Raw genomic sequence first — 13,677 nt, forward strand, 5'->3', positions numbered from 1 at the left:
ATGAGGATAAAGGCGTTGACCATTCCCAAGCTGGGGGAGAGAGATGGGATCGGGGCGCTTTCAGGGCTCTCCCCTGGAGCCCACACCTGTAAGTGGATGACATGTGTCGGGGTTACTCTCCCTTTGTCATCCTCTAGTGGGGTTGCCAAGCCTCCAGGATTGTCCTGGGGTCTCCAGAAATTAAAGCTTAATCATTAGTTAAAGATCATGTCATGCAATGAAACCTCCAGGAATATGTCCAACCAAAACTGGCAACCCTACATCTCATGTTCCCCTCTCGTCTCACGGAGACGGGTGCAGCCAGAATTGGACAGGTGAGTGTACAGCACCCACCGTATGCGGACATCTGAGCTCACAATGTAGGATGTTTTTAATCCTGATTTGGGGCAATCCTCTGATGTTGTGGCATCCCATGAGGTTCTTCATCCTCCAGCCATGCCCATTTCCACCATCTAAGAGGCTCTTGCTGTCTGGAGAGACGTGTGGGTCACCCCTCTGCTACTTCATGGTTCAGACAGAAGTGGGGACGTATCTCAGTGATGGACCCTGGATTTCAGGCATTCCGAGGAGTGACATAAAGGGCAGAGTTAAGGTCACTTGGGTGGCCTCAGTTGTGTATTTCACAACATACCCTGGTGTGTTTCTTTCCTTGACGACCGGGCTGTTTCCTGTTTTCAGTTGTTCTCAGGAGGGTGACACATAGTTATTTAGGTGACCTTATCAGGGCATTTCCAGTGTTTGTTTATCTCCTCGAGCGTAGCCATAACTTGCTACGTCCAGGTTTTCGCTGGTCTTTCCCTTCCTTTGCACAAAGCACAAACTGCAAACAGCTCCCTCTCCAGCCCAGATCAGCCGTCCCAGCCAGTGACCCAGCAGGCACCTGCTTGTGAGCAACAGGGCTGGCGGGTCACAGGGTACTGCTGTATCCCTGGCAAAGTGAGCGTTGTGTCCCCCTCTAGCAGCTGGTCCATACAGCAGATAACAGCCCACCACTGCTGACAGCTCATGGTATAAGCCAAACTCTGAAGCTCCTTAGAGCACGTCCCAGGATGTGGGAGACCCAGGATCCACTCCCCCTGCTCCAGTGACTTCAATTATCTATCCACCATGCACCCCTCCCACTGGCTGGCTTAGGTTGCCCCCTGCCCACCCTGATGGCTTTTGTGAATCGCTGTCTCTGTGCCTGGCTCTCCTCGTTCGTTGTGTAGGAGACCAGGCACCAAATTTAGGCACAGTGAATGGCAGTGATCTGCCAGACACCTGCAAGTCCAGCGTGTTGACAGTCAGCATCACAGCCCCTCGTTCCTTTGGTGCCTCCGCTCCCAAACCTTGCACAGTCTGAACATGTTCTGCAGCCACGTCAACGCAGAGCGAAGGCTGGATCCGGCCCCGGGCTGCATGTTGGACACCCGGCCTGGTGCCGTTACAGACAGGAAAACTTCTCTTCTGTGGCTGCTCCATGGGAGCCATTGCCTGGGGCTGAGCCCTACAGCTCTGGGAGACTCCAGACTCTCGCCCCCGACCACAGGCACTGACTTTACAATGTGCTGGGGGGGTTCTCAACCTCTGGCTCTGTGCCAGGCCCACCCTTTCCTCCAGAGCCCCATCCCTACCTGCCTCTTCCCACTCCTGCCCCTTCCCGCCTCTCCCTCGAGTGCCCCATGTCCTCATTCCTCCTCCTTCCCCCCACAGAGCCCCCAGCACATGGCGAATCAGCAGATTGCAGTGGCAGGAGGAGCAGGGAGAGAGGGAGGGAGAGGCTCTGATCTGTGAGACCCACCAGCAGGCGGGAGGCCTTAGGGGAGTGAGGGGGAGCTGTCAGTGGGTGCTCAGCGCACCCACCATTTCCCCCCCGTGGGCGCTCTAGCCCCAGAGGACCCACAGAGCCGGCGCCTGTGCCCCTGACCAGCCCTATTGTTCTCCAGTTGAAACGGGCGTCTCTCGTTTGGTTCTCAGGACATGTTGGAGCAGGGCAGGAGAGAAGCTGAGCAGAGTCCTTGGGACAAGGACATCCCAGAAGGACCTAACTGAATCCATGCGACCGGCATCCGCTCTGCCCTGAGAACCTGGTGGGAGCTGCAATCCCAGGGGGACACGACGGAAGAGCTGAGAGCCCGTTTCGACCACGCTCCGCAAGACTCCGACCTAGAGCCCCACTAAGGGCAACACAAAACCAGCCTGTGACCCGGATCTTGGGCCCGTGGGGCGGGTGTGTCTCCATAGACAGAGAGGGGAGAAGGCAGGAGGAACGGGCAAGTGACAGATCGGGCCATGGATCGGCCTTCAGCAGGCTCCAACCTAAGTCTGTGAATGTGATGAGTTGCACATCACAGCACAGAGAGTGAATCACCAGCAGGAAGCATCCAAATCCCGGAGAAGCTGCTTCGACTGAGTCCAGCAGGGAGCCCTCGTGTGAGGGACAGCGCCAGGATGGGCGACCCCAGGGAGGGGGCAGAGCTGACCCTCACCTCAGGGGAGGGGCAGTGTGAGATGCGTGTGTGACACCGATGGAGAGCCCTGGAGCCACGTCACTGAGCCCACGGGGAACGTGTGTCTGGCCAGGTTACACACCATGATCCGCCCCCAGCTGCTGAGCATGGAGACCCTGCAGGGAGCACGGGACAGACTGCAGCGAAGCAGGGAGCTGGGTGTGAAGCTGGGCAGCTGCCTGAACATCGCCCTGGAGAAGTTCCGCCAGGAGCCCCGGTGTGTTCAGGAGAACGCCAGGCTGCTGATCCAGTGGGGCGGGGGGGAGCTGGAGTTCATCTCCGGCCAGGGGCAGTGGGAGATCTTGGTGCTCCTGGTCGATGGGGAACCCCAGTATCACATCACAGAGCTGGGAGGGGACAGGCCAGTGACTTGGTCACACACCAGCCCAGAACCGCTGAGCATCACAGACCTAGCGAGGGTGCGGGACAGACTGGGGCGCTGGGGGGCACAGGGTGAGGAGCTGAGCAGCTGCTTTGGGGAGGCCATTTCCCAGTTCAGCCGGGAGCCCCCGTGTGTGCAGGGGAACGCCAGGATGAGGTTGTGTTGGGACAGAGGCAGCCTGGAGTTCCTGTCGGGGCAGGGGCAGTACATGTTCTCTGTTTCCTATCAGGAAGGAAATCCTCGTTATCATTTTCATGTCGAGACTCTCCCAGTGCATTTGTATGTGGCCCGGTTACGTTTCCGCAGGGACCCACTCAGTGCTGACAACCTGCTGGAATTTTACACTGAGCTGGGTCTCTGTCAGGGAGACACTGCTGCGCTGAGGGCCTGTTTCTACAGAGTCTGGGAGGGGTTCAGCCGGGAGCCCCGGTGTGTTCAGGAGAACGCCAGGCTGCTGATCCGCTGGGATGGGCAGGAGCTGGAGTTTGTCTCTGGCCAGGGGCAGTGTGAGATCTCAGTGCTCCTCGCCGATGGGGAACCCCAGTATCACATCACAGAGCTGGGAGGGGACAGGCCAGTGACTTGGTCACACACCAGCCCAGAGCCGCTGAGCGTTGCAGCCCTAGAGAGGATGCAGACCAGACTGAGGCGCTGGGGGATGCTGAGCGAGGAGCTGAGCAGCTGCTTTGGGGAGGCCATTTCCCAGTTCAGCCAGGAGCCCCCATGTGTGCAGGAGAACGCCAGGATGGGGATCTGGTGGGATGGAGGGACCCTGGAGTTCCTGTCGGGAGAAGGGCAGTGTGACATCTCCGTGCACTACAGAGACGGGAGATCCCAATACGAGGTTGGGGAGCTCCCCATGCACATGTACCTGGCTCGGTTACGCACCCACCCAGAACCACTGAGTGCCGACAGCCTCCAGAGAGTGTTGAGAAAATTGGAGTCCTGTCAGGAAGACACCAGTACCCCAAGAGCCTGTATTTCCCATGCCTTGGACCAGTTCGTTCAGGAGCCTCGGTGTGTGCAGGAGAACGCCAGGCTGCTGATCCGGTGGGGCGGGGGGGAGCTGGAGTTCATCTCCAGCCAGGGGCAGTGTGAGATGTCGGTGCTCCTCGCCGATGGGGAACCCCAGTATCACGTCACAGAGCTGGGAGGGGACAGGCCAGTGACTTGGTCACACACCAGCCCAGAGCCGCTGAGCATCGCAGACCTAGCGAGGGTGCGGGACAGACTGGGGCGCTGGGGGGCGCTGGGTGAGGAGCTGAGCAGCTGTTTTCGGGAGGCCATTTCCCAGTTCAGCCGGGAGCCCCCATGTGTGCAGGAGAACGCCAGGATGAGGATCAGCTGGGATGGAAGGACCCTGGAGTTCCTGTCGGGGGAAGGGGACTGTGAGACCTCCGTGTGCTGTAGGGACGGGAGACCCCAATACGAGGTTGGGGAGCTCCCCATGCACATGTACCTGGCTCGGTTACGGACCCGCCCAGAACCACTGAGCGCCGACAGCCTCCAGAGAGTGTTGAGAAAATTGGGGTCCTGTCAGGAAGACACCAGTATCCTGAGAGCCTGTATTTCCCACGCCTTGGACCAGTTCGTTCAGGAGCCTCAGTGTGTTCAGGAGAACGCCAGGCTGCTGATCCAGTGGGGTGGGGGGAAGCTGGAGTTCGTCTCCGGCCAGGGGCAGTGTGAGATCTCGGTGCTCCTCGTTGATGGGGAACCCCAGTATCACGTCACAGAGCTGGGAGGGGACAGGCCAGTGACTTGGTCACACACCAGCCCAGAACCACTGAGTGTCGCAGACCTAGCGAGGGTGCGGGACAGACTGGGGCGCTGGGGGGTGCTGGGTGAGGAGCTGAGCGGCTGCTTTGGGGAGGCCATTTCCCAGTTCATCTGGGAGCCCTGGTGTGTGCGGGAGAACGCCAGGTTGCTGATCCGGTGGGATGGGCAGGAGCTGGAGTTTGTCTCTGGCCAGGGGCAGTGTGAGATCTTGGTGCTCCTCACCAATGGGGAACCCCATTATCATGTCACAGAGCTGGGAGGGGACAGGCCAGTGACTTGGTCACACGCCAGCCCAGAACCTCTGAGCATCGCAAACCTAGTGAGGGTGCGGGACAGACTGGGGCGCTGGGGAGCGCTGGGCGAGGAGCTGAGCAGCTGTTTTCGGGAGGCCATTTCCCAGTTCAGCCGGGAGCCCCCATGTGTGCAGGAGAACGCCAGGATGGGGATCTGGTGGGATGGAGGGACCCTGGAGTTCCTGTCAGGGAAGGGGCAGTGTGAGATCTTTGTGCCCTACAGGGATGGGAGACCCCAATATGAGGTTGGGGAGCTCCCCATGCACATGTACCTGGCTCAGTTACGCACCCACCCAGAACCACTGAGCGCCGACAGCCTCCAGAGAGTGTTGAGAAAATTGGGGTCCTGTCAGGAAGACACCGGTACCCCAAGGGCCTGTATTTCCCACGCCTTGGACCAGTTCGTTCAGGAGCCCCAGTGCGTGCAGGAGAATGCCAGGCTGCTGATCCGGTGGGGCATGGGGGAGATGAAATTTGTCTCTGGGCGGGGGGAGAATTTAATCACCGTGTGTGAAGGAGAGGAGGGGAGATTCCAATACATGGTTCAGGTGTCAGGATGGTGGCCATGGATTGCTAGACTTCTCCCGTAAACTGCAGTGTTGGGCAGAGGCTAAATATGCACCTACATGGGGGCTTTAATCCAAAGCTCTTTGTGCGTGTCGGGTAACTTGCAGGATGCAAACGGGCCCAATCTGTTTTCAGCTCAGAAAGTGGGAATACACAGTGGCCATTTGCTGTGAACTGATGGTGTAGCATCCTCCAGGGACATCCCATGGTTCTTTGCTTCACTTCTGAGCAGCGAGCATCCTGGGATTGTTTTTGCTGTGCACTGTGGGAAGCCAGGTGGGTCAAACTTTTTTTTTTAAAAAGTCCCAGATTTCCGCTGTCTGCACCCCCATGGTTCCTTTCGGCCTGGGCTTGCACCATTGTCAACCTGCTGCCAGCCAGCCTGTATCCAGCACTGCTCCCCTCTGCCATGGTGGCAACCGCCAATACACAGAGGTAGCTTGGTCTGTGTCATAAACAGATAGGTAAGGGTTAATGTCTCTTTTACCTGTAAAGGGTTAAGAAGCTCAGTAAACCTGGCTGACACCTGACCAGAGGACCAATAGGGTGACAAGATACTTTCAAATCTCGGTGGGGGGAAGTCTTTGTGCTGTTTGTTTTTTCGTTGTTCGCTCTTGGGACTAAGAGGGACCAGACGTACATCCAGGCTCTCCAAATCTTTCTGAATCAGATTTTCATGTTTCAAAATTGTAAATAATAGTCAAGCAAGGTGGATTAGTCTTATGTTTGTTTTCTCAACTTGTGAATGTTTCTTTTTGCTGGAAGGATTTTTACCTCTGTTTGCTGTACCTTTGAATCTAAGGCTAGAGGGGGTTTCCTCTGGGCTATATGAATCTGAGTACCCTGTAAAGTATTTTCCATCCTGATTTTACAGAGATGATTTTTACCTTTTCTTTCGTTAATTAAAAGCTTTCTTTTTAAGAATCTGATTGATTTTCCTAGTTTTAAGATCCAAGGGGATTGGGTCTGAACTCACCAGGGATTGGTGGGGGGAAGGGAGGAGGGATGGTTGATTCTTCCTTGTTTTAAGATCCAAGGAGTTTAAATCTGTGTTCACCAGGGACTTGGTGAAGTCCGTCAAGGCAGCCCAGGGAGGGGAAAGTTTTGGGGGGGACAGGGAGTGTGCCAGACACTGAATTTCTGGCTGGTGGCAGCGTTACCAGATCTAAGCTAGTAATTAAGCTTAGAAGTGTTCATGAGCAGATGATGCTGGAGCAGGAGAATATGCTCTGGCAGAGACCACGCTGTGTTGGGGGCAGCAGGAGGCACAGGACAATACTGACCTGTTGGAACGAGAGGGCCAGTTCCTGGATCAGCTGCACAGGGTTCAGCGCTGTTGCTGGGCCTGGGAACTCAGCGTGGATCGGTGGGAAAGGACGGTTCTGCAGGGCTGGGGCAACCCAGCAGTGGTGAGATAATTTCCGGTTGGGGAAGGTTACCTGTTCTGAGCTCTGTGCAGAGCTGACTCCAGAGCTTCAGCGACACGTAGTAACACATGGTGCCCATACCAGGGAGAAGTGGCTCACCGCTGCCCTCTGGAAATTGGCCACCCCATGACGTTACTGTTCTGTAGTCAACCAATTCAGCCCGGGGAGATCAACTGTTGGGGCCATGCTGAGGCAGGTCGGCTGTGCCATTGACAAGGTGCTGGCCAACCAGGTCACGCTGCTGGGTAATGCCCAAGAAATCACTGGTTGCTTTGCACACATGGGGTTCCCAAACTGTGTGGGGACAGCCGCTGGGACCCATGTGCCTGTCATTTGACCCCCTAACCAAGGCACAGAATTTATAAACACAAAGTGGCATTTCTCCATGGGGTGCCAATGATTGACAGGCAGGGTGGTTTGAGAGAGTCTGTGCTGGTAGGATCTTTCAACACTCAATGCTGTTTAAATGAACAGAGGAAGGGCTGTTTTCCCCTAGGAACACTATGGACATTAATGGCATGGAGGTTGAACCTTTTATTCTGGGAGACCCAGCTTATCCTCTGATATCCTGGTTAATGAAGTGACACACAGGTCATGTGGACAAAAAGAACGAACATTTCACTATGGCCCTGGTAGCTGCAGAATGGTGGGGGAGTGCATTGGGCTGCCTGAAGGGCAGATGACACTGTTTAAGGGATGGGCTGGAAGCAGCAGGAAAAATTCAGAACATTGTAACCACATGTTGTGCTCTGCACAAGAGCTGTGAGAGCAAAGGGACAGCCTTAACAACAGCTGGGAGGCAGAGTAGCCAGCCGCAGAAAACATTAACACCCGGGGGAGTTGTTTCAGGGATGCTTGTGGTTCATAGTTTGAGTCCCATGGCTGTACATGTGCAAGGGTAGGCCGTGGAAAGGGGTGTGCAAGCAGAGTCAGGGTGAGCTCTACCCTGACATCTGGGGGTGAATTGTGGTGAGTTGGGGAAAAGAGCTTCAGGGTCTGATCTTGTTTGCATAGGCACACCCACCCTGCCTAGCATGAGCTCAAATGGTCACTTTGGCTGCTGTGGGATCCCCAGTTTCTCTGTTATTGGGGCAGGAATAATAAAGTGTTGTTACCCTGATTATAAAGCAACAGAGAGTCCTGTGGCACCTTATAGACTAACAGATGTACTGGAGCATGAGCTTTCGTGGGTGAATACCCACTTCTTCAGACGACATGTTAGTCTTGAAGATGCCACAGGACTCTGTTGCTTTTTACAGATCCAGACAAACACAGCTACCCCTCTGATACCCTGATTATGTGAATCAAGGACAGTGGAACTGTTTTATGACAGAGGGACTCGCCATCAACTGAGTAACACTTGCTAGACAAGGGACATGGGTTCCAAAACCCAGTGAATGGAGAGAGACTGGGGATAGGTAGTTGTACTTGATAGTATGGGCACCTTTTGAGGGCCCGGAAGAGTAATTGCACCTTCTTCTCTCCCTACTGTGGAATATCAGAGCTAATTTTGATTCCATTAAGAGTCTAGTTACACGCTGCTGAACTGAATTCACTTTGGGCCAATGGTGCGCCAGCACGGAGGCTCCTCTACCATAAACTGAAATCCCTAAGAGCTGAAATTGCTGAGTGCTGTGTTAATTGGGGGGCCCCTGAAGATATATTACCGAGCGGCTGGTGGAGTGGAGCAGTTTGCGGAATGGCTGGAGCAGCTCATGGGACGGCTGGTGAGGGGAGTGGCTCAAGGTGCAGGCTGCAGTAGAACCCCATGGAGAGGTGGGGTAGTTGGCCTCAGACCATGTAAGATGCCCCTTAACACCCCCATGCCCCCTCCCCCCATTGCCACCCAGGCTGGGAGGTAAAACTCTGCAGATAAACTTTTGAACTCTGAGGCTGCACTGACCAGGGACAGAGACATTTGGATTGATGGACTTTTGGGTGATTTTTTGGGTTGCTGGACTTAAGACCCTGAGGGGAAAAGGACACTGCCAAACTTACTTGGAGGTGGGTCTTTTGCTCATGGTTTGTGTTAGAATCCTGTTTGTGGTGTTTCCCCAACATAATGCTGCATTGTTTCCCTCCTTTATTAAAAGGATTTTGCTACACTCAGACTCCATGTTTGCGAGAGGGGAAGTAATGCCTCTTAGAGGCACCCAGGGGGTGGTATGTAAGTGTCCCAGGTCACTGGGTGGGGGCTCAAGCCGGTTTTTGCATTGTTATTAAAAGGGAACCCCTGGATACTGAACCCGGCCCTTGTTGCTACCAACTCTGACAGGCAGAAGGGTTACAGGTGTAGGGAGTGGTGCCTTGCAAGCGTTGGGCTATAGTGTATGGGTGGTGGAAGTGGAACATTCCCTCGGTGCACTTGTAAAACCCTGTGAATTATTTCTGCTTTATTTAAAGGGTTTTCTAGGGGCTTGTTTCATAATAAAAACTATTTACAATTCGTCCATGAGGATGCCTGAGTGCATTTAACTCAGGGTTTGTCTACAGGAGGCCATCCAGAAAATCAGCATTTACTAAGGTCATGTCTACACTAGCCCATTTATCAGTAAAATGTTACATTGGTCAGAGGTGTGGGAAAAACCCACCCCTCACAGACATAAGTTTCACCAACAAAAGTGCCGATGTGGACACCGTTAGCTCCCCTGGAGACTCTTTCATTCTGAAATGGATTCATTCCAAATTGATCAGAATCACCGCTACCCTCAAAATGTTCCTCTGCACCCCCCAATCGACAAAGGGGAGTGGGGGAAGAGCAGGCCTCTGGGGGTGAGGTGGGGCGGTCTGAGGCACCACGGTGATGGGGGGGAGCAGAAAGGACTCCGGGGATGGGGCACAAGGGAGGCTGAGAAAGGGGCTATGGCCCTACAATGGCCGGCCAAGGCTCTGCTTGCCTCCTTCTGCCACCCCCTCTTCCCCTAGCCCCAGGCAGCCAGTACTTCTCCCTGCATCTCTATTGAGTTTGGGGCCCTGTAGCAAGGCGGTGTGGCTCCTCTCCCCCTCAGGGAGGGTCGAGCCCCATCAGTCATCCAAGGGGGCGGGGCCACTGAGCGGAAGTCCCGCCCCTCAAAGGGTCAGGCGGCAACCCGGAAGAATAAAAGCCAGGCCCCAGACTTCAGTTGCAGCTCGGCCACCGGCAGGAGCAGACGTGCCGGCCGCCACTCGTGACTGGGAGGTTGCCCCAGCCAGAGGCCGAGACCAGGAGCCACCCGAGCCGCCTCATCCCTACTACGACGAGGAGCCGCCCGAGCCACCTCGCCCCTACTACGACGAGGAGCCGCCCGAGCCGCCTCGCCCCTACTGCGACGAGGGGCCGCCCGAGCCGCCTCGCCCCTACTGCGACGAGGGGCCGCCCGAGCCGCCTCGCCCCTACTGCGACGAGGGGCCGCCCGAGCCGCCTCGCCCCTACTACGACGAGGGGCCGCCCGAGCCGCCTCGCCCCTACTACGACGAGGGGCCGCCCGAGCCGCCTCGCCCCTACTACGACGAGGGGCCGCCCGAGCCGCCTCGCCCCTACTACGACGAGAGGCCGCCCGAGCCGCCTCGCCCCTACTACGACGAGGGGCAGCCCGAGCCGCCTCGCCCCTACTACGACGAGGGGCCACCCGACAAGGGGCCGCCTGAGCCGCCTCGCCCCTACTACGACGAGGGGCCGCCCAAGCCGCCTCGCCCCTACTACGACGAGGGGCCGCCCGAGCCGCCTCGCCCCTACTGCGACGAGGGGCCGTCCGAGCCGCCTCGCCCCTACTACGACGAGGGGCCACCCGACGAGGGGCCGCCCGAGCTGCCTCGCCCCTACTACGGCGAGGGGCCGCCCGAGCCGCCTCGCCCCTACTACGGCGAGGGGCCGCCAGATCAGGCGTGGCCCGAATTCCCCGAAACCCTACCAGACCTGCCGCCCAGCCCGGACTGGGAGGAACCGATGGTCCTGGACGTCTCTGGACCAGAGGCCCCGGACCAGTAGGAATAGAGGGGGAATTAGGAAGTAGCCTGGGGGCAGCTGACTCCAGTCAGGCTGCAGAGCTACCGTTGCCCATGTCAGTGTGTTGTGGTCAGGACCCCACTGACCACCGGTAGTGGTGACGGCTGCTACCAGGGCCCCGGGCTGGAACACAGAGGAGTGGATGGGCCTGCGTTCCCCCTGCCACCCGTAACCGGGTGGCAGATTCCCCCTCTGCCCAGTTGAAGAGGCCAGAGCTGTTTAACTGCGTTTGGTGCCCTGGCCGAACCAAGGGCTGGGCCCCTTTTGCTTTGCCACTGCTCTGCCCTGCCCCAAAGGGTCAGAGCTAATTGGACTATTGTAACTGTGTTTGGTGCCCCGCCCGAACCAAGGGCTGGGTCCCCTCCGACTTTGTCACTGCTCTGACCTGCCGAAGGGCCAGAGCAGACTGTAATTGCAGGGAAGACATCGAGGCCGGTGTGGCTCCCCTCCCCCTCCCGTCTACAACTGGCACCTGACAAGGGACCTTCTGAACCCGTGCCCCTGTGAGAAGGGGCTGGTAGAAGGACGCTAGTGCAGCCGGTGTCCCCAGGACCGGGAACATGGATGTTGAACGGCTGGTCCAGCTGCTGACGGAGAGCCAGGAACGGCAGCAGGCGGCGCAACTGCTGCAGCAGCAACAGCAGGAGGCCGCCCATCTCAAGCAGCAGCAACAGCGAGATGCCGCCCACCTCCAGCAGCAACGACAGCAACATGTCGCTCAGTTGGAGCACCAGCAGCAACTCATCCAGCAACTCGGGGCCCAGCTACAGACGCTTCTCGGGCCTGCTGCCCGAGTCCCCGAAGGGGCCACAGGGAGGACCCCGCGGGTCCCCGGCCACTGGCGCCCCTGCGCCAGACCAAGATGGGCCCGGGGGATGACCGTGAGGCCTTCTTGGTCACCTTCGAGCGCATGGCCCTGGTCACTGGATGGGCCCGAGCGCAATGGGCCACCCTTCTGGCCCCGTATTTAACCGGGCCTGCCCAGCTGACCTACCACGGGTTGGCCACAGAGGACGCCAAGGACTATGATCGGGTGAAGGCCGCGATCCTCGACACCTTGGATGTCAGCCCCAAAACCTTCCGACAACGGTTCCGGGGCCAGACCTATCCGACCGGTGCCCGTCCCTGCTTTGTTGCACAAGGCCTGAAAGAGGCCTGCTGCCGCTGGCTGCAGTCAGAAACTCAGACGGCGGAGGAAGTGACGGAGCAGGTGGTCCTCGAACAATTTGTACATATCCTGCCGGTTCGAGGAAGGGTCTGGGTGCTCTGCCACCGGCCTACCACCCTGGGGGCAGCCGTCTCCCTGATGGAGGATTTCCTCGCGGCGGAGGCTCCTGTGGGGCTGGCCTTCCGGCCACCCGCCTCGGGGCCCGACCAGACTCGTGGAAGCAGGAGAGGATCCAGCCCGCCGGGACAGCGGCGGCTGAGTCATGGACTGGGCTCTGAACCAGTGCTGCGAACCCAACGCGCGGAGCCTGGCCCGCACACAGGTTCGGGGACCTCCCCTGCGGGTCCGTCGGAGCCCCGCCAAAGCCCCCGAAGCCCTCAGGCCACCAGTCCCCGGCGCAGACACTCCGAAGTAGGACCTTGCTTTAGATGCGGGAGGACCAGCCACTTACAGCGGGACTGCCCAGAGATGGAGTGTGACTTCGGGCAGGTTGCGCAGGAGAGGGCCGGGCCCGGCGGCCTCAGCCCCCGAAGCTCACAGTCCCAGGACTCGTGGGGGACCAAGCCACCACGGCCTTGGTCTACTCAGGCTGTGGTCAAACGCTGGTCCGTCAGGCTCTGGGGCCCCCGATCGATCCTAGTCTGGGGCCCATTTACCTACAATGTATCCACGGGGATGTTCGGTCCTATCCCAGTGCTCGGGCCCACCTGACTGTTAACGGCCTCACTCGGTCGTTGATCGTCGGCGTGGGCCCTCGACTGGCCTATCCTGTCATCCTGGGACATGACTGGCCTGCCTTTGACGGGCTCCTTCGGTCTATACCGGCCCTAGCGGCTGAGTCCCCGGAAACCCCCGAGGGGGCCGGACTAGAAACCCCAGAGGCCGAGGAGTTAATCGAGGGAGAGCCCCCTGCACCCCATTTTGACACGAACTTCTGCTGGGACCAGCGGGCCGACCCCACTCTCCAACGGGCCTACGAACAGCTGGCCGCAATTGATGGGTCCATTATAGACCCTGGCTGGGCTACACAGTGGCCCCACTTTGAGCTCCTCCGGGACCGGCTTTATCGGGTGGAGCGGGACCCCCGCACACAAGAACCGCGGACGCAACTCCTCGTGCCCCGATGCCATCGGCAGGCGGTCATGAGCTTGGCCCATGATGTACCAGCCGTGGACCACCTGGGGTATGAAAAGACCCTGGCACGAATTCGGGCTCGGTTCTACTGGCCGCACCAGCCCGAACACCCAAAGCGCCCTTGGTTCCCATGCCATTGATTGACACCCCGTTTGAGTGCGTCGCAATGGACTTGGTCGGCCCGCTTCCCCGGAGCGCAGCTGGCTTTCAATACGTCCTGGTCCTGGTCGACTATGCCACCCGGTTTCCAGAGGCCATCCCCTTGTGGAGCATCACGGCCCAGACCATCGCGGGCGAATTAGTGAAGGTCTTCGCCCGCGTGGGGCTGCCTAAGGAGATCCTGATGGACCAGGGCACTAATTTTACATCCCGGTTGCTAAACCAAGTCTGCCAACTCCTGGGGGTAAAACAACTGCGGATCTCTGTCTACCACCCCCAAACCCACAGATTGGTAGA

At 58.0% G+C, this 13,677-nt stretch overlaps 1 protein-coding gene across 1 annotated transcript in view; it reads left to right on the top strand.

The window, feature by feature from the left end:
• Positions 1-2,629: 2,629 nt before the first annotated feature.
• The window catches only part of LOC115643941 (tripartite motif-containing protein 15-like), a 35,094-nt gene continuing 24,046 nt past the window's right edge, over positions 2,630-13,677 (top strand). Inside the window, exon 1 of the mRNA XM_030547958.1 lies at positions 2,630-2,706. The gene's annotated coding sequence lies outside the window, so the exon portion shown is untranslated. The remainder of the gene's footprint in view (positions 2,707-13,677) is intronic.

Source organism: Gopherus evgoodei, unplaced genomic scaffold, assembly GCF_007399415.2.
Source record: "Gopherus evgoodei ecotype Sinaloan lineage unplaced genomic scaffold, rGopEvg1_v1.p scaffold_78_arrow_ctg1, whole genome shotgun sequence".
NCBI lineage: Eukaryota > Metazoa > Chordata > Testudines > Testudinidae > Gopherus > Gopherus evgoodei.